The following is a 20,887-nucleotide window of genomic DNA, read 5'->3' as shown; positions in this document are numbered from 1 at the left end:
AGTCTCCCTCCCGTTCGGGTCTTCTTTGGACCGTACTTAAGATTGCAACTGTGCATTCTGGGTGCTGCTGGCCTTGGACGTTGACAGACACCGTATTGGGCCTCCAGGGGGTTCTGGAAGGGTACAGTTTTGCAGCGGGCCATGCACAGTCCACTCCCCAGTCTGGCCTCGGGCGGCGCCTCCTGTGCACAGCAGCATCAGCGAGGTTGCGTCCTCGCATATCCGCCCGGGGCCCCTGACGCCAGGCGCCCAGCGCTGTGACTCAGCGACTCTGTCTGCAGGGTGGTTGAGGAGCCCATGAGCACCGCAGACTGCGTGGTAAGTGGCGTGAACCAAACTCCGCACACGAGAACCTGCCCCACCTGGGCACGGACGCGTTTCTCATCCCGGGAGTCACGGGGCCGCGTGCATCTCCTGAGATCTCGCGAGAATATGCTGCTTCTGGCCGCGTGGTCTCGGGGTCGCGTGGTCTCAGCGCTGCAGTCGCGAAGCTGCTTCCGCCTTTGTTGGAGGCCACCGGGTGTTCAGCAAGTCCCAGCCCGCCGGGTCCCAGCCCATCCTTCGCAACTTCGGAAAGAGCTCTTTTGGAGGTGATGTGAGCAGCGCTGGCCGAAGGGAGTTAAGAGGTGAGTCCACGGAGGAAGCAAGAAGAGACAAAACTCTTCGTAACTCCTATTGTGAATGGAAAGGGCCACGTGGTAGCTAATGGGAGTATGGAATGGAGAGGTTTCTTGGTTTGGGTTTCAAAATGTGACAAAGTTAAGTTTAGCCATTCAACGAAGTTCTCCAAATGAGCAGAAGGAAGAGAGTTGGTAATGGAACACAACTGAGAAGGTAGGTGGCTCTGGAAATGTGAAGTACCAAGGGAAGGAAGGATATTTAAAATATATATACAATAAAAAACTTTATGTATGCATATGTAGACGCTTGTTAAACAGTTGCTTTTGTAAATCAGGTAAGAAAGAACATTCATACTGCGTTTTACTAATTACCTAATGACCTTTATCTGTGCTTTGCGGTTTTTCACGTTGATTAGAAGTACTGTCAGGAGTCATTGCGTTCAGCCTAACAACTTTAGTATTCCTTATAAGGGTTATCTGCTACCGACAGATTCTTTCAGTTTTTATTTGGGAATGTCTTTATTTTGTCTTTGTTTTTGGAAAATAGGATTCTTGCTCGACAGGTGTTTTCTTTGAGTGCTTTAAATAGTTAATGCAGCTGCCTTCTGGGTTCCATTGTGTGTTCATAGAAGTCAGATGTTGAAATTAAATATTTTGGACCTCATTAAATGACTTCATATAAGCTTTCATGTTAAATTTTAAATTGATCTTGAAAATAAGAAAAAATTTTCTTTTGAAATTTTACACAAACTGGAAGGAAGGCTACAGATTGAGCCAAGGGGTCATTATAAAATAAATGCAAAAGGGTAGTTGTAAAATACATATCACAGAGATGAAAAGTACAGCACGAGGAACATAGTCAATAAAATTGTAATAATGATGAAAATGGTAACTACACTTTTCCTGGTGAACACTCCATAATGTATAGAGCTGTCAAATTAATATGTTGTACACCTGAAACTAATATAACACAATGTATCAGTTTTACTTAATAGACGTGTAGTTACTGAAACTTCTTTCATCAGCCAATAAGATTAGCTTTCTAGATAGACCCTTCTTTACAAGTCGTTTTTCCTTGAGAAAAATCTCTCACAAAACAATAGGAAGTACTGTATGAAATTTCTGAAAACACTTCAGCAATATGGACCCATAAGTGTATGTCAATACTTTGTTTCCTAAAGTTTGTTTCATAGAGGAGTAATCCTGTCAGAGGGTACCTTGAGAGAATTACTGGTAAAATAAATTCGTGAAATTCTACCTTCTCAATCTCCTTTGAAATTTTTCCATTTTAGAAGTTCTGCAAAGTATTACACTAATAATTCTATTTAACTTTGTCTATCTTAAAAATTTTTGCAAACCTATGTGAGCAAAGAACCCTTTATTTGTAGAGTATATTAATTACCCATGAGCTAGTGTTCTGTGGACCACACTTTGGAAACTGTGGACTGAAAGAAGAGTCAGTTAACAAGCTGTGCGTTGGATAACCTCCCACCCACATCAACTGAAAAGCAGTTTAAAATCCTCTCAATGTGCCTGCTTTCAGAAAAATTTCTTATTAGGATATATGCAAAATTTTCTCTGAATCCTCAATTTCATTTTTACTCTAATAATTCAGTTATAATGACAGATAAATGCAAATCTCAAAATTTAGTTCTTTTGTTGTGAGTCCAAGATATGATACTTCTTGTCATCTCCTCCTCCTTTACTTCCACCTTTTTCGCCTTCATGATTCCTGAGTAAAACGATACATGAAGATAATGCTACTTTAAAACTATTGCCTTCTTGGGGCGCCTGGGTGGCGCAGTCGGTTAAGCGTCCGACTTCAGCCAGGTCACGATCTCGCGGTCCGTCAGTTTGAGCCCCGTGTCAGGCTCTGGGCTGATGGCTCAGAGCCTGGAGCCTGTTTCCGATTCTGTGTCTCCCTCTCTCTCTGCCCCTCCCCCGTTCATGCTCTGTCTCTCTCTGTCCCAAAAATAAATAAACGTTGAAAAAAAAATTTTAAAACTATTGCCTTCTGTTCTATAGTTTACCTCATCCTGGATACTTAACCTTATTTCACAAGAAGCAACTATGCTTCCATATAAAAGTCACCCTCTCTCCTCTGGGCACATGAAGACCATAGATTTTGCTTAAGCAAAGTCACAAGGTCACCATTCCCCTAAGCATCCTGAAGTCCCATTGGTCAGTGACAGTTCTTGGCCATCTTGTTTGGTCCACTTGTACAAAAGCTAATGGTAGTGGTTTGTTCTACCTATTTCATCGACTTGTCTTCTGAAATCACCACTTATCTCGTAACAGTAACACATAATAACAGAAAATTGATAGTTTCACCCCTGCCTCAAATTGTAATGTGTTGTAAAGATGCATGAAATTTGCAGTATTCCAAAAGCAATGTTGCCTTCTTATTGGCAACTAATTGGTTGCTATGTTGTAGTGTGATACCTGCTTGGCCCACACCTCTCCTGCTGGCAATGCAGGAGTTGTTCTACTTCCGTCCTCCCTTTCGGTGTGTTTCATTATTTAAGCCAAGAGAATGGTCAGTCATTGGATGTTCTTGGCAACTCCAAGGCACAGATGCTGGGCTCTCACGTTTATCTTTTTTCCAACAGGAGCCATATGGAAAGAAGTGCCTAATTTCTTGGCTAGGAGCCAGTCGAGCTTTTTATGAAGCCTACTTGCTAGATTTTGTGGCAGCCACCAGTTTACTTTTGTGCTTAGTTGCATTGTTAAATAGCTGATGATTACTTCTGGTTATTTTTTGATGGTAGGCTTCTTACAGAGTGATTTTAATTAGATTTCATCCATACATAAAGAACAATGCTAGTTTTTTATCTTCATAGATAAAAAGAACATTCCCGATTCTTTATCTATTTTATACTCTTACCTTTAGTCTATGATTTGTGTTGTATATTATACCACTAAATTTTTGCCATCCTTAAGTAATAAATATGAAATGGAAAACTAGAATTTAAAAATTTTAAGAATTTTTCTGTGTAAAATAAAACAATGGATATTTGTATTTATCTGAACTTCCATACTCCTTTGGTATAAATGTCAGACATGGTCTTTGACACGAAATATCATCCAGGCCAATTAAAAACCATTTTGGGGGGGCGCCTGGGTGGCTCAGTTGATTAAGCGTCTGACTTCCGCTCAGGTCACGATCTCGCGGTCTGTGAGTTTGAGCCCCGCATTGGGTTCTGTGCTGACAGCTCAGAGCCTGGAGCATGTTTCAGATTTTGTGTCTCCCTCTCTCTCTGCCCCTCCCCCACTCATGTTCTGTCTCTCTCTGCCTCAAAAATAAACGTTAAAAATTTTTTTAAACCATCCTATTGCCATAACTGATCCTGGTGTTAGAGTAAATGAACAGGCAAAATCTTAAATGGTGACCCAGGTAAAAAAGCAACTAATTTCTTGGAGGTTTTACCATTTGGACTGTGAAAAGGGGGACCAGTGAGGCAAAGTGGTAAAGAAGGATTCCCTGGGAGGAGGAAGGGGAGAGAGGAGTTTCCGATGATATTGTTACGATAGGCTGTCCAGGTTTGAAAGGGGCCTGTATGCCACCCTCAGGGATTTGGACTTAATGATGCTCTTGTAAGCAGCGCAAACCGCTGAGAGCTATGGCAAGAAGGTTCACATACACGTTTTAAAATTATGAGGGACAGATTGGTTTTGGGTGATGCAAGCAGGAGATGCTCCAGTTGAGAAATCATTTCAGTAGTCCGGGATGGAGCTAATAAGGGTTTTGGTTAAAACAGCAGTAGTGGAAGGGTGATAATTGGTAGGGTTTCCAAAAATATTCAGGAAAAAAAAAAAAAAAAACTACTGAGGACAGCATGCTAAATGCATTTCACAGAACATTTCCCTTCCCGACTCTATGACAGAGCAGTGTGACTAATAAACCTAACATTAGACTCAGGAATAAAATAGTGCTTCAAGAGGCCTTGAATTACCTACAGGAGAGACCACAGAGACTTTCTGTTGTCTAGGAAGCCCGTTCAGGAAAGGGGAAGCTGCCTGAGACAGCCGGAACTAGTGTGTTCAGAGCAAAGCCCCCTTGCCAGTCATCTGAAAGAAGGCTGTCTTCACCCGCTCTCCCTACTCTCTTCTCCTTCCCCTTTGCACCTGCTGAGACTGGGGAGTGAAAACAGGAGGAGGGGTTTCCATTTGGAAACCTTGCTTGTTGGGTTCCCAGAAGTAATATTAATCATTGCAGCTATAGCAGGGTCCCAGAAGTCACCATCAGCTTTGCCTCCTAGATAATTCTTGAAGCAAACTGAAGATAAAAATGAAAGTATAAATCATTCAAAAATTAACTAAAAATATAAACCATATCAGGATATATGGTTTAGAAGTAAAACTATGTTAAGAGGAAATTCAGAGACATGTTATTTTATCATAAAGACTAACAATGGTTTCAATATATAACATGAAAGCAATGTTTATATAAAGACAAGTTAGTTATATACTATTCAGATGAAATGAACAAGACAAACTAGTAAAATAAGCAAAATTTAGCTCTTTGAAAAAAAAATAGAAAAGTGCTTGACAAACCTGATAAAATAAAACAAATCACACACCAGAATAAACAAGAAATGGAATATAAATTGATTATATAGTCACAGATACAGGAAGTGTTAATAGTATCAGCCCAATTGACCCAAGAAGAGTGAGAAAATCAGACTATATAGAAATTGGAAAGATTGAGACTAATCCAATAAAAATAAGATATAACACGCAGAGTTTTCCAGCTGATTTCTAATTTAACTTAATAAATATATCTGTGTTTTAAACTATTAAAAGACACACAAACGATAGTTTCCCAACTTGTTTTTAAACCCATCATGTAACTAAATTGTAGCCATGTTAAAGTTATACAAAAATGTTTCATTTTATTTATAAACAAGAAATTTCTAAGTAAAATTTGAACAAATCAAATTCAGTAAATATACTCATATGCCATGACCCGGTGGGGTATTCCAGAAGTTAAAGGTGTTTTCAACACTAATACTTTGCTGTGTTTGTTAATGTATTATAATTTATTAAATTATTAGCAATAAAAATTTAACAAAACATACAGTTTCAAAATATTAAAAAAAATTATTTATTGCTGAGACAGAGACAGAGCATGAACAGGGGAGGGTCAGAGAGAGGGAGACACAGAATCGGAAACAGGCTCCAGGCTCTGAGCTGTCAGTACAGGGCCCGACATGGGGCTCGAACTCACAGAGTATGAGGTCATGACCTGAGCCGAAGTCGGACACTCAACTGACTGAGCCACCCAGGTCCCTCAGGATAGGTTTAAAGCTCAGCTACCATTCTTAATATGTTTTTCAAGTAAAATAAGAGACACCCACCTAAGTATGAGGATCTTTTTCCAAAAATATCTGAAATATATCGTTTCAAATGCTCAACTGTGTCTGTTCAAGTCAGTAATGAGAAAGAAGCCTGTGTATGATTGTAGACATGGAAAACTCAAAATACGTAATTAAAAACTAATAAGCAGTCACCTGTTCAAATTAGTAAGAGACTTTGATAAAGCACCTACACAAACATAATAAATATGTAAAAGTCTATAGACTTTCTATAATAAACACTTTGAAATGGAAATGAGAGAAAAAAGTTCAATAACATCAAAACTAAAAATCAAAAGTATAGGATTTAGTATGAAGATAATCACCAAACTTTATTGAAAAGTAAAAAAAAAAAAAAACAAAAAAAACTGAAAGAGCAGAAATAAATATCATCTTTCTGGATAGAGCTAATCTTAAAAATGCCAGACTTACACAGATTGACAATTTCAGTCAGAAATCTAAATTGTAACTTAACTGAAATGGCTTTAAAGTCCACAGGAGAAAATATTAGAATTTCACAGAATAATTTGGGAAAATGGTGGCAAATGGACACTCTCCTTGACAGATAAGGAAATGTATTGACTTCAATCAGGTTTTGTAGTTACAGCGACAAAAGCCAACTCTGGCAAATAGAAGTAGGAAATTAATTCATTATTGATGATCTCAGGTAGGAGAGAAGGTTTGGAGGCTCTGCCCCTTGGGTCATCTCCTAAGAGTATATGCATAGAGGTTCTGTGAAAAAAAAAAAAAAAAAGCAAAAACAAACAAACAAACAAAACCAAACACACACACAAGAACAGACACAACTCAGCCAACATAGAATAGGGAGACAGAAATTTGTGTCAAGGGTCTGTGGAGACGTGGATTGGAATACCAAAAGGCTATGTAATAGGAATAAAAATGACCCGCAAATAGTCAAGCCATCGAGAGGTACTGAAGCCTTTGAATCATTTTAGTCCGTAAAGTGAATGAAGTTGATATAGGGTAGTCAATGTCCTCATTGCCTGCCAATATTGTAAATAGGTAGTTTTCATGAGGAAACATACCTTTCCATGACCCAAAATATTTCTGTAGTTACTCATATACTGTGTCTAATGCCAAATCAAAACTAATGTACGTGAAAAGACAATAAAATATGACTGAAAACTAAGAAAAACTAACACAGTAAAATTAAGCCACAGATTCAAAAAGTACCTATGGATCACTTTTAAGATTTTAAAACTTCTAGTTATGCTTTTTAAACTACTGAAAACCAGACTAAAGGACATCTTAAAGCAGCCAGGGAAATGAAATAACATTCCGTTCAAAGAGTAACATAAACAGGGTAACTAGCTTTTTTTAAATGAAAAAACAGGGGCACCTGGGTGGCGCAGTCGTTTAAGCGTCCGACTTCAGCCAGGTCACGATCTCACGGTCCGTGAGTTCGAGCCCCGCGTCAGGCTCTGGGCTGATGGCTCAGAGCCTGGAGCCTGTTTCCGATTCTGAGTCTCCCTCTCTCTCTGACCCTCTCCCGTTCGTGCTCTGTCTCTCTCTGTCCCAAAAATAAATAAACGTTGAAAAAAAAAAAAAACTTTAAATGAAAAAACAGACATAAAAAGGTAACAAAAGAGTAACCCTGAAAGAAAATAACTGGTCACCAAGAATTCTATACCATGAAAACAAATCCAGGAAGAAATTAAGGTTAAAAAACATGTTTGGACAAACCAAAACTGAGATTTTTCTAGCAGGAAACCTATTGTGGAAACTTACATATGAAATTAAAATGCAAAAACAATAGCACATAATTTGTTAGCATCTGGAACATATAAGTAATGTGTTCTAGTATTCTTGCATTACCTGCTAAGAGAAAAACTCAATTACATCAGCTTTAGTAAGCAAAGGGTGAGACATTTATTCTGTTAGCATAACACCAAAATAATAGTAAAATATAGAAATACCAACCTAATAGGGAAAAATTGAATATTGAAAAAGATTCAGTTGATAATGTAGAAGAAGAGAGAAAAGAGCATAGAACAAGTAGAAATTAAATAGTGGGGAAGTAGATTTAATCCTACGTATATCAGTAATATACTAACTGTAAATGAAAGACTCTTCCAATTAAAAGATAAAAATGGCCAGGCTGGATAAAAAATCAAAACCCATAATGTGTTTCTTGAAAGAAAAACGTCTAAAATAAACTAAGAAATAAAATTTTAAAAATATGGAAAAATTATATTCTGCAAGACATTGGTTTAATTCTGTTAATACCAGACACAGGAGATTCAAGGAAAAAATCATTACTTGAGCTAGAGGCACATTTCATAAGCATGAAAATTGCATTTTGCCAATATATGAAAATTCTAGCCTTTTTATATGCCTAAAATATAGCATAAAATATAAAAAACAAAGATTAGTAACTAGGAGAAACAGATTAATTCATAACAGTGAGCGGTTTTAGCACAACTCCTCTCCATACAGACAAAACAGTAATGATATGAAGCTTGAAACAACACACTACTGGAAATACATAGACCATCCAACATCTGCAGAATACGCATTCCATTCAAGTGTATATGAAGCCTTTTTAGTTAATTGATCACATGCCGCATCACAAAGCAAATCTCCACGCATTTCAAATGAAATAAAACATTTATAGTATGTTTCTAATCATGGTGTGATTAAGCTGGAATTTCACCACAAAAAGACCACTAAGAAAACTGTACGTTTGGAAATTCTAAAAAATTACACTCCTAAACTGTCCATGATTCAAGGAAAAAATGAAAACAAAATCCTAAAGTATTTCTAAATAAATGATAATAAATACACTTGATATTTATAGCTCTTTAGTGCAACTAAAGTTTTGCTATGAGGAAAATGTATAGTCTTAAATATGTATATTGAGAAAAATAGAGTGCTGAAATTATTTACCCAAAAATCTATTTACGAAAGTAGAGATGGACAGCAAATTGAAATCAAATTGACAGGTAATAAAATAATAGAAAAATCAGAAATAAATAAAATGTAAATACTCAATAGAGAAGATTAGCAAAGAAAGACTTTCATAGAAAGTCTGATAAAATTGATAATTCTCTGAAAGACTAAGGTAAAATATGACATGTTCCAGAGCCACCAGGGTGACTTGGTTAAGCATCTGACTGGCTCTGGTCAGGATCTCAAGGCTCCTGAGTTTAAGCCTGAGTCAGGCTCTGTGCTGACAGCTCAGAGCCTGGAGCCTGTTTCAGATTCTGTGTCTCCCTCTCTCTTTGCCCCTCCCCAACTCGTGCTCTCTCTCAAAAATAAACATTTTAAAAACTGCAATGTTTCCAAAAAAGGGGAAATAAAGAAGGCTGTCTACTAGATCACAGAGAAATTAAAATAATCATAAGTGGTTCTGATGAACAAATTATGCTAGTAAATTTGAAAGCTAAATAAAATAGTAAAACTCCTAGAAAATACAAGTTAGGAAAACACAACAGAAGTAATAGAAAATCTGGACATGTTATAAATACTAAATTCAATTTCTAATAAAAAATCCTTCTGTAAAAGAAAGCTTCATTAGTAAAAATCTTAAGAAAAAAGTATTATGGCAACTTTACAAAGTTAAGAGAACATGCAATGGTAAATAAAAAATGTTATGGATTTAATGGAAAAAGAAAATTATAGATGAATCACAATATTAAATTTGATTTAAGATTGTAAACGTAGCATTACTAAGTTAAAACAAGAAATAATTAGCAAATAGATTCGTCCAAAAATGTAATTTCATCCAAAATCCTAAACTCAATTAACATAATTCCCCTAGATTCACAAATTACAGAGGAAAAGTAATATCATCTCAGCTGGTGAAAAAGCATTTGATAAATTTCAGTATCAATTCTTGATTTAACAAAAAATAACAAACTACAATTAGGAATGAGTTTTCTTTTCATTAAGTTTCTTTATTTTGAGAGAGAGCAAGAGCATGAGTGGGGAATGGACAGAGAGAGAGAGAATCCTAAGCAGGCTCTGCTCTGTCAGCACAGATCCCAACAAGGGGCTTAAACTCATGAACTGTGAGATCATGAACTGAGCCCAAATTGAGTCAGAGGCTTAATGGACTGAGCCACCCAGGTACCCCAGGAATGAATTTTCTTAATCAGGTAAAGAACACTTAAGGGTAGCAACCTCTTGGAGGTATTGTTTAATTGCTACTTTTCAACATTTATTGACCATGTAGTAACTGTAATAAGACAAAAAAAGTTAGAGATTTTAAAGTATATTAAAATATATTTGCAAGCAGATGTGATTGTATCATAAAAGTAATAGATCCCTTATTAAAAAAAACTTAGTTTAGCAGATAATATAAAAAAAATCACTTTTATGAGCATTGAGGAGGGTGCCTGTTGGGATGAGCTTTGGGTGTTGTATGGAAACCAATCTGACAATAAATTATATTTAAAAAATCACTTTTATATTTCAGAAATAAATAGAATGTGAAAAAATATTTATAATTGGAGCCCAAAAATGTAAGATAAAATACAACAAAATATATAGAAGACTTTGATATAGAAACTTAAGTAACATTATTGAAGAAAATCAAAGAAGGGAATAGACCATATTCGTATATTGGGAAGCTCAATAATACAAAATATGTCAATTGTTCCCAAATCAGTTTGTATATATTGAATATGATTTCAGTCAGAACTCCAATGTATGTGTTCATGTATGTGTTTAAACTTATGAAAGTATTCTAAAAAATATAAAAGACCAAAAGTGCTTAAGACACTCTTGAAGATGAAAAAATATAGGAGGAAATGCATAAACACCTATGTACATTTGTTTGAAACTAATTAAGACAATGGTATGAAAATACATATTTTATGTGTACATGTGTATATATCTGTGTATATAGACATATACAAAAAGTTGAAACCTATAATGCATTTCTTGAAAGAAGAATCTATCTTTATACCTACATACACAGATATATATAGACAGACATATATGGTGGCATTGAAGACATTACGTATGTTTACCAGATTTTTCTTTGGACACTGTAAAAAATCATATTACAAAACTGTATCTAAACAACTTAGTGTTAGGACAGAAATAGAGCAATTAATTAACCCAGTGGAACAGATGGACTCTGTAGTATAGAACAACATGTGATTGTGTGTTCAGTGTGTATTTGTGTGATAATTTAGCATGTGATACAGGTAGCATTTTCAAACCAATAATGATAGGACAGATCATTGAATTAATGGTGTTAGCATACATGACTATAGCTTTAGAAAAATAAGATGGACGTACATTATTTCAAAGTACTAAAAAATATTCTAGATACTATATATATCTAAGACTAAAGATGAATTTAAGTACTTTTAAAAATCTCAAAAACTATTAAAATTGTACAGACAAAATCATATTTACAAATTTGGGATAGGAAAACTCATATGACACAAAATTTAAAATCACAAAGGAACATTTGACCAGACAATTCAAAGGAAATTTTAAAAAATAGCATAGACAACAAAAATAATAATGAAAATAATAGCATATGCTCAAACAGGAAATAAAATAATAGTCGCATAAACAGACAAGAAACAATAACACCAATAAAAATAAACAGTAGCATATTCTCAAATAATCAAGGAAGTACAATCAAAACCGTGAGATGAAACTTATCCTCTCATACTTTAAAATTTCAAATGTTCAATAATATCAAGTATAGATGAGAATGTACCTAAATTAGTTATTTCCTGTATTAGTATATGTTTAGGGCTATCTATTAAATTTATAATGTGCTACTTCTTTTTTGCTAATTCTATAATCCAACAATTCCACTTTGAGGTATTTACATTAGAAAAATAGTATGTTAGCACACAGGCAAAAGAAGGAAATTCATTGTAAGTTGTTTGTAATAGTGAAAACAAAGCAGTCTACATGGATGTCACTAATAAACTGTGGAACACTGAAACTATAGATTTTTAGGTAGCTATAAGATTTCTGATTCCTTCAGCACTTAGTATCCATCAAGTAGGTCTTAATCTTTGCATGCCTCCGGAGACAGACCAGTGTCCCAGGGTAAAATCCACAGCTCTTGGTTATACTCTAGGGTGAATGAAGCATGCCAGAGAAGGGCCTTAGAGGGATTCTTGGCCCCAGACAGCCTGAGGATTCTGTCCCATTGCCTCAAACCATTAGCAACAGGTACTGAGACCATCTTATGCTATTCCTGGCCTGGCATACTCTGAGAAATGCAACCTCCCAGCTCACCTTTTTGAATGCTTATCATCTCTGAATTCCTGCCTGGAAATCTGTCACCGTGTTGTTGGACCATGAATACTATTTAGTAATTAAAAAAAAAAAAATTCAGGCTCTTTAGGTTGTCTGTAACAAGAGAATCAGTTATTCTTGCCTAGTAATGCCTTGCCAAGAAACTGGAAATGCCTTCAATCTTTATGATTTCTGTATATGACTTCTGTATTCGTGTCTTTTCTTTTTCATCCCTAAAACTGTTGACTGGGTGTTTTTCTTTTTTCCTTATCACAGAGATAAGTCACAAAGACTTGTCTATTTTATTAGTCTTTATGAAATATCATTTGTTTACTCTCTTGATCAATGCTGTTGTGTGCTTAGTTTTACATTCTTTGATTTCTCATTTTTCCCTCATTCCACTTTGTATTTCTATTGAAATACTAACTTTATAACTCATTTTCAACCTTCATTCCTTACTGTGTAGACGTTTAGAAGCCTAAATGTTCTTTGAAATTCCTGTTTTGACTTTTTCATAAATTTAATCTTTACTATTTTTATTATAATTAAAGTTGAAAGTGTTTTAAAACTTACGATTATTTTACTAATAAGTTATATATTTACATGGTCTGAAATTCTTAACTGTATGTTTCTTAAGTGTTAACTTTTTGTTATTGATTTTAAACTTAATTGCACTGTGGTCCTCGTATGTGCCTATTCTTTTGAGATTTATTGACTTACTCTGTGTCATGTAAATGGTCATTTGAAAAATGCCCATCTTGGGGCGCCTGGGTGGCTCAGTCGGTTAAGTGTCCAACTTCAGCTCAGGTCATGGTCTTGTGGTTTATGAGTTCGCGCCCCGCATCGGGCTCTGTGCTGACAGCTCAGAGTCTGGAGCCTGCTTCAGATTCTTTGTCTCTCTCTCTCTCTCTCTCTCTCTCTCTCTCTGCCCCCTCCCACAGCACTTTGTCTCTCTCTCAAAAATAAACATAAAAAAAAATCCATCTTTGCTTGGGAAAATATGTATAATTGGATACAGGGTTATAAATATATATATATATTTATATATATATATTATAAATATATATATATATATACATGAGGTCAATCGTGCTAATAATAAATCTGATAATAATAAATCAAATAAATCTTTTATAGCATCCTTGATTCTCTCCTTAACCTACCAGTAAGTTTTCAGAGATAGTGAAATCTCTCATTATGATGATGGTTTTGCCCATTTCTTCCTATAGTTATATCAGTTTTTGCTATATCTATTTTTAGAATATTTTAGGCTTATGAAATTTAATTAAAATGTTTGACATGAGCTTTTGCCCTAAATAATGGATTTTATATTATATTTGTTTCATAGTAAGGTAGCTATACCCACTTACTTTAGGTTGATATTGTTCTATGTGTTTGTCCTTTTACATTTAATATTTATGTTTCCTTATATTTTAGTTTTATGTCTTACAAACAACATATTGTTGTGTTTTGTTCTTAAATGTCACTGTTTTTATTTTATTTTTCTTCCCCATGCTGTTATTTTGTTTGCTCTTTGGCCCTTGAAGAGTGCTCTTGCTTTCTACTGGCTCCACAGTATAGAGATACATATGTTTTATCTAGGTTCTTCTTGCATGTTGCAGCCAGCGTCTTCCACCTGCTCTTGAAAAAAAAAGTTTTTTTCCTTATCACATGTGCCTCCCTGTGAGGGATGCTTTCTATTCACCATCTCTCATCCCCTTGGACTGAGGTTATGTAGGGTTGGCTTCTTGACCCCTGATGTCTGTTCTCACATATTAGAAGCACATAATTGCATTGCCTGCCTTCACTATGCAAAGCCCTGGGCTACACCTGTAGAGTAAGATGCTATTTAGATATGATTCTTGACCTTAGACATCTGTCTGAAATTTTCTTGTGCTATCTGTGTAACATGGTGCTGCCTCTAATTAGCATGTATGCTTTGACATTAGTAAGCTTTTAATTATTAAGATTGTTCTTTGTTAGGTAACTTGTTTATGCCACTGTATGAATATATCGTAATGTATTATATCATAGTTCATAAGAATTTAATCATACATATACTGTATATTATACACAATATTTAAACTATGAAATTCTCTATAATTTTGTTTAAAATATGTACATTTTACCCATCTGTATATATTTATCCATGTATATGTGTATATATGTGGGTATATACATACACATCCATATATAGGTAGATAGATATACTTTATGTATATATATGTAATTTACAACCATCTTCTAGACTTTGGAAAAAGGATCCAAAGACATTAACTTACAGAGAGATGCTAACACAATATTCATTACTTAACCATATTTAGGCTTTGAAGAGAAACCATCTCATCAGAAAAGATGTCCATTGTTGTTTGAATCAAGCTGAGCTAGAATTTCCAGAAAGGGAACAGTGAAGGAAATTACTTCAAGTGTTTATATACAAGCAGGGCTTAAGATCAGGAAGAAATCATTTATGCACAAAGAAATACAAAGCTTTCATTTTGCCTCTCTTCCAGGTGTATTGGAAAGGTCCAGTTCAGATTCAACTTACTAATGAAAATTTACACCTTTCCTCACCTGATAGGTTTACTGATTCCCTTACTAATCCACATAAAATTAGTGTATTGAGCACTCTTAAGTGTTAATTCTTTTAGACATACTCTCCAATTAACACCATCTCTTCAGGTTAGGAAGCATCATGTAGCATCTATGCATCTGCACCATTCAAACATCTTAGAAATAGTGTGTTTCTCAGGTACCACCTTTCATCCATTTATAGGTCTTTGTGTCGCAGACTAGGAGTCTGGAGTTCTCTCTTGTCCAGAAAGAGAGCAGACACAGAATTGAATACGAGAGAGGCTAATGTCCGAAAGGAGTCAAGAGCCACAAAGAGTAATACAGTTTTGTCTCTGTATTTATTGAACTCACAAGATACTACCCTCACAGTGAACATAAAGAAAACAATATCTTACACATGTGAACATGGAGAATACAATCAGATAAACGTGTGTGTAAGAAGCAAAGGGTCTGGGGGGCAAGTGGAGCTTGTGATCTAAACACAATAGTATACTGGCATCAGATGGAAAGTAATTTCCTGCAGGTGATATAACAAGTTACTCATGATCCCATGATAGTATCTCACTAGTTAACCTTGGGTGCTTTCACCCCATGGTGGTGACTTTCCCTCCTAAGCTTTTTTCTAGTGCATTTATGTAGGTAGAACCTATTTCCCCACATCTTGAATGACATTCAGTCATGTTGGGACCCTGTCACAACCTGTTCCTGGAAGGCATAAGGACTAGGGACTAGCCTCTGTAGAACTCTTTTGAGTCTAACGATAAGACTCCTATCATAATAGTCGAGGCTATAAATCCTGCTCTGAGGTTATATGTGCCTTTTTTCTTTTTTTTGGCAAAAATGAGTATAAGTTCAAATCAGTTGGTCGTACACTCTATTCATTTTCTGAAGAGGTGGGAAATAGGAGAAAGTCCAGTTTATCTAACAAGTTGGAAAAAGGTCCTGTATTTCCACCTTCACAGTGACTTTGATCTCTTGGCTGTATATAAAACAAATCAACATAGGGAAACAAATTACAATTTAAAAAAAAGTAAAAATATTAATTCTTCCACAGATACCCACCTGTGCTAGGTTCTTATTCCCATAGCATCTGGTCAGGACATGAAACATAGCTACTACATTTCTTTGACATCAGATAACCCAAGATGGGTACAAAGGGTCCAACTCCATCAGAATTAGTGGTTTAGCAATTTTATATGTTAATCCTTTAAACTCTCCTATGATTTCAACACAAAAGACAACAGTAATGCAAATCATACAAACAGTAAGGCATAGCAAAAGAGTTTATTCTTATTGTTTTAAAGGGAATCATGTCTAACCAATACAAACTTAAAAATACAGAAAATTAGAAGTACAATCAATAATTTATGCCCCAAAATAATGTGTGTTAACACTTTGTTTATAGAATTCCTACTTTACCCGGTTTACCTTGTACCTATATTTTTTCCCCTGGGCCTCAAAATCCTTTTGTTAATAGTAAGGTCAGATACAGCAGTATTTTTATATTTCCAAATTTCACAGAATTAAGTTCTTAGTTTCAATTCACCTCTTATTTTGGTAGAGTGCATCTTCAAACTTTTTTTTTTTTTTTTTTTCCCCAATGCCAATCCTCAAACACTTTATCTTAGTGTAGACTCTGGAGCCAAAATGCCTAGATTGAATTCTGGTTCCTATGCATTATCAGTATGGGTTTAGTTACTCAACTTTTCCTGAAATTGGACACATCTATTGATGTGATAAAAATAGTACGTATTTCACAGGTTTGTTGCAAAAATTATATGAGTCCATACGTATAAACTCTTTGGAACAGGGACTAATATATAGTGAGTTCTATTTAAGTGTTTTTGGTTTTGTTTTATGATTTAAACTCTCATTTTGTTATTTTCAGTTACTTTTAAACACAAGTGACACCTTAGCACAATATAACATTTTTAGATCACTATGTTCCTTGCTTTGAAACTGAGCCTGCCCTATCTTCATACTCCATATTTTGGAGACTTTGGAGGCAGTTTAATTTATATTTTTACACTTTTGAGGAAGAATGGAACAATCTGTTTTTAACATTTAATCATGTGTTTGTGTTTATTTTAACACCTAAATGTGTACAATTCTTTATTCCTAGAATTCAACATTTTTCTAGTATGAACAGATGTATGTATCTTTTCCCCATTGGTTTTGCCAAACTCCAGCAAAGGTTTTATTTGTATATTAATTGTTTGCAGCATAATAAAAGTTTCTTTTAATTTTTTTTGGATTATTGATTTTGTGTCAACTGATTTTGAATATCTCTCATTCCAAATGTTCCTTGGAAACCGTTATAATTCACAGACTGAATACTTACTCTTCCAGTTTCCTCTCATAGTATTTTATTTCCGTTCTTTTTTATCCCCCACCCCATCACTCTTGTTGATATTCTTGTTACTCTTCCCATATGACAACTTTGCTCGTCCACAGTATCAGTTCAATTCTCACATGCACTCAAGGTCTTTTTGGGCCCTTCCATCACATGTCAAGAGGTCCCATAATCACATTTTTATCTCCTATATGAAAAGTATGGGAGATGCCCCCTGAGAAGCAACATCTGGGGCAAACCCGGAGAGAATGTAAGAAACTCCCTCTACTGCCAGTGAGTTCTCACTGTTTAGGTCTAGAGGAACCAAGAGACAGCATGGCCCCAAATCCCTCCTCCTTTTCTCAGATAGGAAGTGGCATTGGGTTTTGGTTTTTGTTTTCTTTTCTCTCCTCCTCTGAATTTTAAATGCATCAGGAGATACTTCTGATTACTTGAAGATCCTAAACTTTGCTGAGAAGCAGTGGTCCACTCCTTGGTGGATGAGGTGGGCGCCTTAAATGATGTCTTCATGGGATATTAGGGAGTAATTATGGGTTAATAGACAGCCAGAAGCATTCAACTCCGGGAAGTATTTGTTCAGGAACCAATAGGTGTCCTCTTGCTCTGCTTTTGCTAATGGCTTATTTTCATTTTGAAAATCCCTCTACTCACGGTGGTTCTGTGAACCCAAGGAAATCATGTCACTCGTACTTGGTCAGTGAGAGCAGCACAGCCACCAGGCCACAGTGATTGCTTCAGAGATGGGCATGTTATCACTTCAGAGATAATAAATCATGAAAATTTTGTTAAACCCTCTGAAATAGTGCAAGGAACCATCCCTGTCTGGGCTTGAAGCTGAGTTTACTGCCACCATCCAGCTGATACATAGAATTTGAAACCAGCATAGAAGGAAGAAACCAAGTTCTGAATGCCTGTGTGAACCATGAATCCAACTGTACTTGAATCTACCCCACCCCAAGTCTACGCAGTATGTGAAACAGCCCATTACCTGTTTGTTCAGCAAGTCTTTGCTGGATTGACTGTGTTTTATTTGAAGAATCTGAATTAGCGTAGTCAGTTTAGACTATAGCAAGATAAATGTAAACAAGTTAAATAAGAAAAAATACAGATTTTCCAGATTAAGAATTACGGAGAAAAATATCCCTTTATTTGTGTGTAGAAGTCACCTGGTTTTAGGTGACTTAGTGAAGTGGGCTTGGGGAAAAGTAGACTTATTACAAGAGCCAGGAGACCTTCCAGGAAAGGTCCTGTGGATGTAAGGAAGATCTGGCCAAAATATCCATTATTCCATTAAAATTGATTGAGTGACAAAGCTGTTTCTTATCCTTCACCAGTTTTCCATGTGGGACTCTTCTAAAAAAACACATGCCTTCTTGATGAGGACAGTAGATTTTTAAGAGTATAATACATGGGATATGCATGCTCACCCTTTTTGATATTTACTTCTTTCCCTGTCCCTTAGAAACTTACATAAATCAGGGTTGTGTTAAGTTTCTAAAATCAGACTGTTGTTTTCAGTTTCACTACGGTAGGATTATTAACAATATAGCTGGAACTTACAATATGTGTTGTTGTCTTTTTCTTTGGTTTAAAAATTAACAGGAAAAAAAAATACACAGGTGAACCAAAGGGGAGAAAAAAGTGTACTCATTAGCTTTGGCTGCCATAACAAAATAGCATAGATTGGGTGGCTTAAACAACAAGAACATATTTCTCGTGGTTTCTAGAGGTTGGAAATCCAAGATCAAGGTGTGCTGACCTATTTGGTTTCTGGTGAGAGCTCTCTTCCTGGCTTGCAGATGTCTGCCTTCTGTGTTCTCATATGGTGAAGAACAGGAGACAGAGCAAGTTCCCTGATGTGTCTTCCTCTAAGGGCACTGATCCCATCATAAGGGCCCCACCCTCATGACTTCATCTAACTGTAATTACCTCCCAAAGGCCCCGTCTCCAGAACTTCAATGTGGGAATCGGGGGTAACACAAACATTTGGTCCATAATGGTGTTTAAATGTCTGATAGAGGAATCCAAACTTACTTAAATGTTGAGTAGAGGTAGAGATTCGTAGCTAATTTTGCTTAACCTACCCTACTTTTGCCTCTTGTCCATCGTGAGATAATTCTCCAGATCACTAGATATTTGAGTGATTCTGATGCTTAATTGGACAAAGGCATTGTCTTTGGAATCTGTGCCTGGGCCGTTAGGTTCCCGGTCCCATTCTTTCAAACTCTCTTTAGCTGCTTTGCTACCTGCCAACCCCATTGTTCCAGAAAGTGTATGTGGCTGGCAACCTGTTTGTCTAAGTATCTTCAGCTACAGAGGGCATAGATAAGGACACTGGTGACATCATTTTTCTCCAAAATTTCTAAATATTTTTCCCATGATTGGCTCCCATAACTATTAATAACTTCAAAAAACCCATAAATTTAAGGGATATGATGATACCCCTATGTTTCATTTAGGTATTTCTTACATTTTGATTTATGAAGAACTGTTTGAAGTCCAGGATGAGAGAGAGAGAGTTTTAGGGTTTTATCAACTTTTAAAATATGCTCTTTTTCTCTCTCAAAAGAATTGCAAATGTTTTATAATCTACATGTACTAGTTCACCTCATCCACTTGAACAACCAACCTGAATGTGCTGCTTCTCAGAGCTAGTTAAGAACACATCAAAGTCCTAGAGGTCAACAATGACACAGGGGGTGGGGGGGGGGGAAGGACAGTTCTCATGATAGTGTTTTCTATCTTATACTTTTTCCTTAACTCCGTTTAATTTCAAGTAATTTATCATTTTCCAGCATGTATACATAATCTAATTTTCAATAAAATACATTGAGATGAAAAAGAAAATGTAATATTTTCCTTTCATAGCTGCATCAGTAAAAGACCTAAAGGTAACAAATTTACTTTTGTGTAAATGCTTCACTAAAAATTTTAATTTCTGCTTCAACAAGCATTGAAAGACTACCTGTTCCTTTTAGGTCTTTTGACACTTAACATGTGTGAAATAACATGAAATATATTTTCCTTCTTGTTTTTAAAATGTGTGGTTTTCAGAAAGTAAATTTCATAGTCAACAGATGGACTAAATTTTTCTGATTAAGCCTGATAGAATTTTCCAAGCTCTCGTCATGACTGTTGAATCAAGAGTGCTGGAAAGACCCTGAGAAATTCAGATTTTAAAAAAGGATGCTTCTGCTTAATGCACTCTTACCTTCATTACAAAATTGAATTTTATAAAATTATTTTAATCCCACAAATTTGATTGGATGTTCATGTAACAAGTTTGAAAAAGGTACGTGATACATTTTGAAAGAAAAGAATGTATAATACGGCATGTATTCAGGCAGATGTATTAACTCACTACATTTATATAAAGGCATACTCTTAAATGTATCATGGAAATTTATCCTCACGTCAATCCTCAAGTTATGGAAACATTTTAAATTAGGCATAAAGTAAACACCACTCTAAAATACAGAAATAAATATCGTATGGAATTATGTTCTATGTTAAGATGTTCCCCAAATATCTCGTTTGAAACTATATGTCTGAGCTGGTTTCAGGAATTTCAGCAAAATGTAGTTTCAGAATCATGGATTTTTAATCAAAAGATTGATAGTCATGAACATACCATGAGATAAATTTACTGAAAATGCCATGACTAGCCTGAAATCTATCAATGCTCAAGGAAGATGTATTGAAAGATTCTTAAAAGTAATTTGATAAATGTCAACTTCTATTTGGGTAAAAAT

The 20,887-nt window shown here is 35.6% G+C and overlaps 1 long non-coding RNA gene across 1 annotated transcript in view; it reads left to right on the top strand.

Annotated features, from left to right (window-relative positions):
- Positions 1-538: 538 nt before the first annotated feature.
- LOC121014836 (uncharacterized) overlaps positions 539-20,887 on the top strand; it is a 587,966-nt gene continuing 567,617 nt past the window's right edge. Inside the window, exon 1 of the long non-coding RNA XR_005783457.1 lies at positions 539-626. This is a non-coding gene — a long non-coding RNA (uncharacterized LOC121014836). The remainder of the gene's footprint in view (positions 627-20,887) is intronic.

Source organism: Herpailurus yagouaroundi, unplaced genomic scaffold (assembly GCF_014898765.1).
Source record: "Herpailurus yagouaroundi ecotype Mexico unplaced genomic scaffold, PumYag 203, whole genome shotgun sequence".
Taxonomy (NCBI): domain Eukaryota; kingdom Metazoa; phylum Chordata; class Mammalia; order Carnivora; family Felidae; genus Herpailurus; species Herpailurus yagouaroundi.
This window is presented reverse-complemented; position numbering and strand designations above follow the sequence as displayed.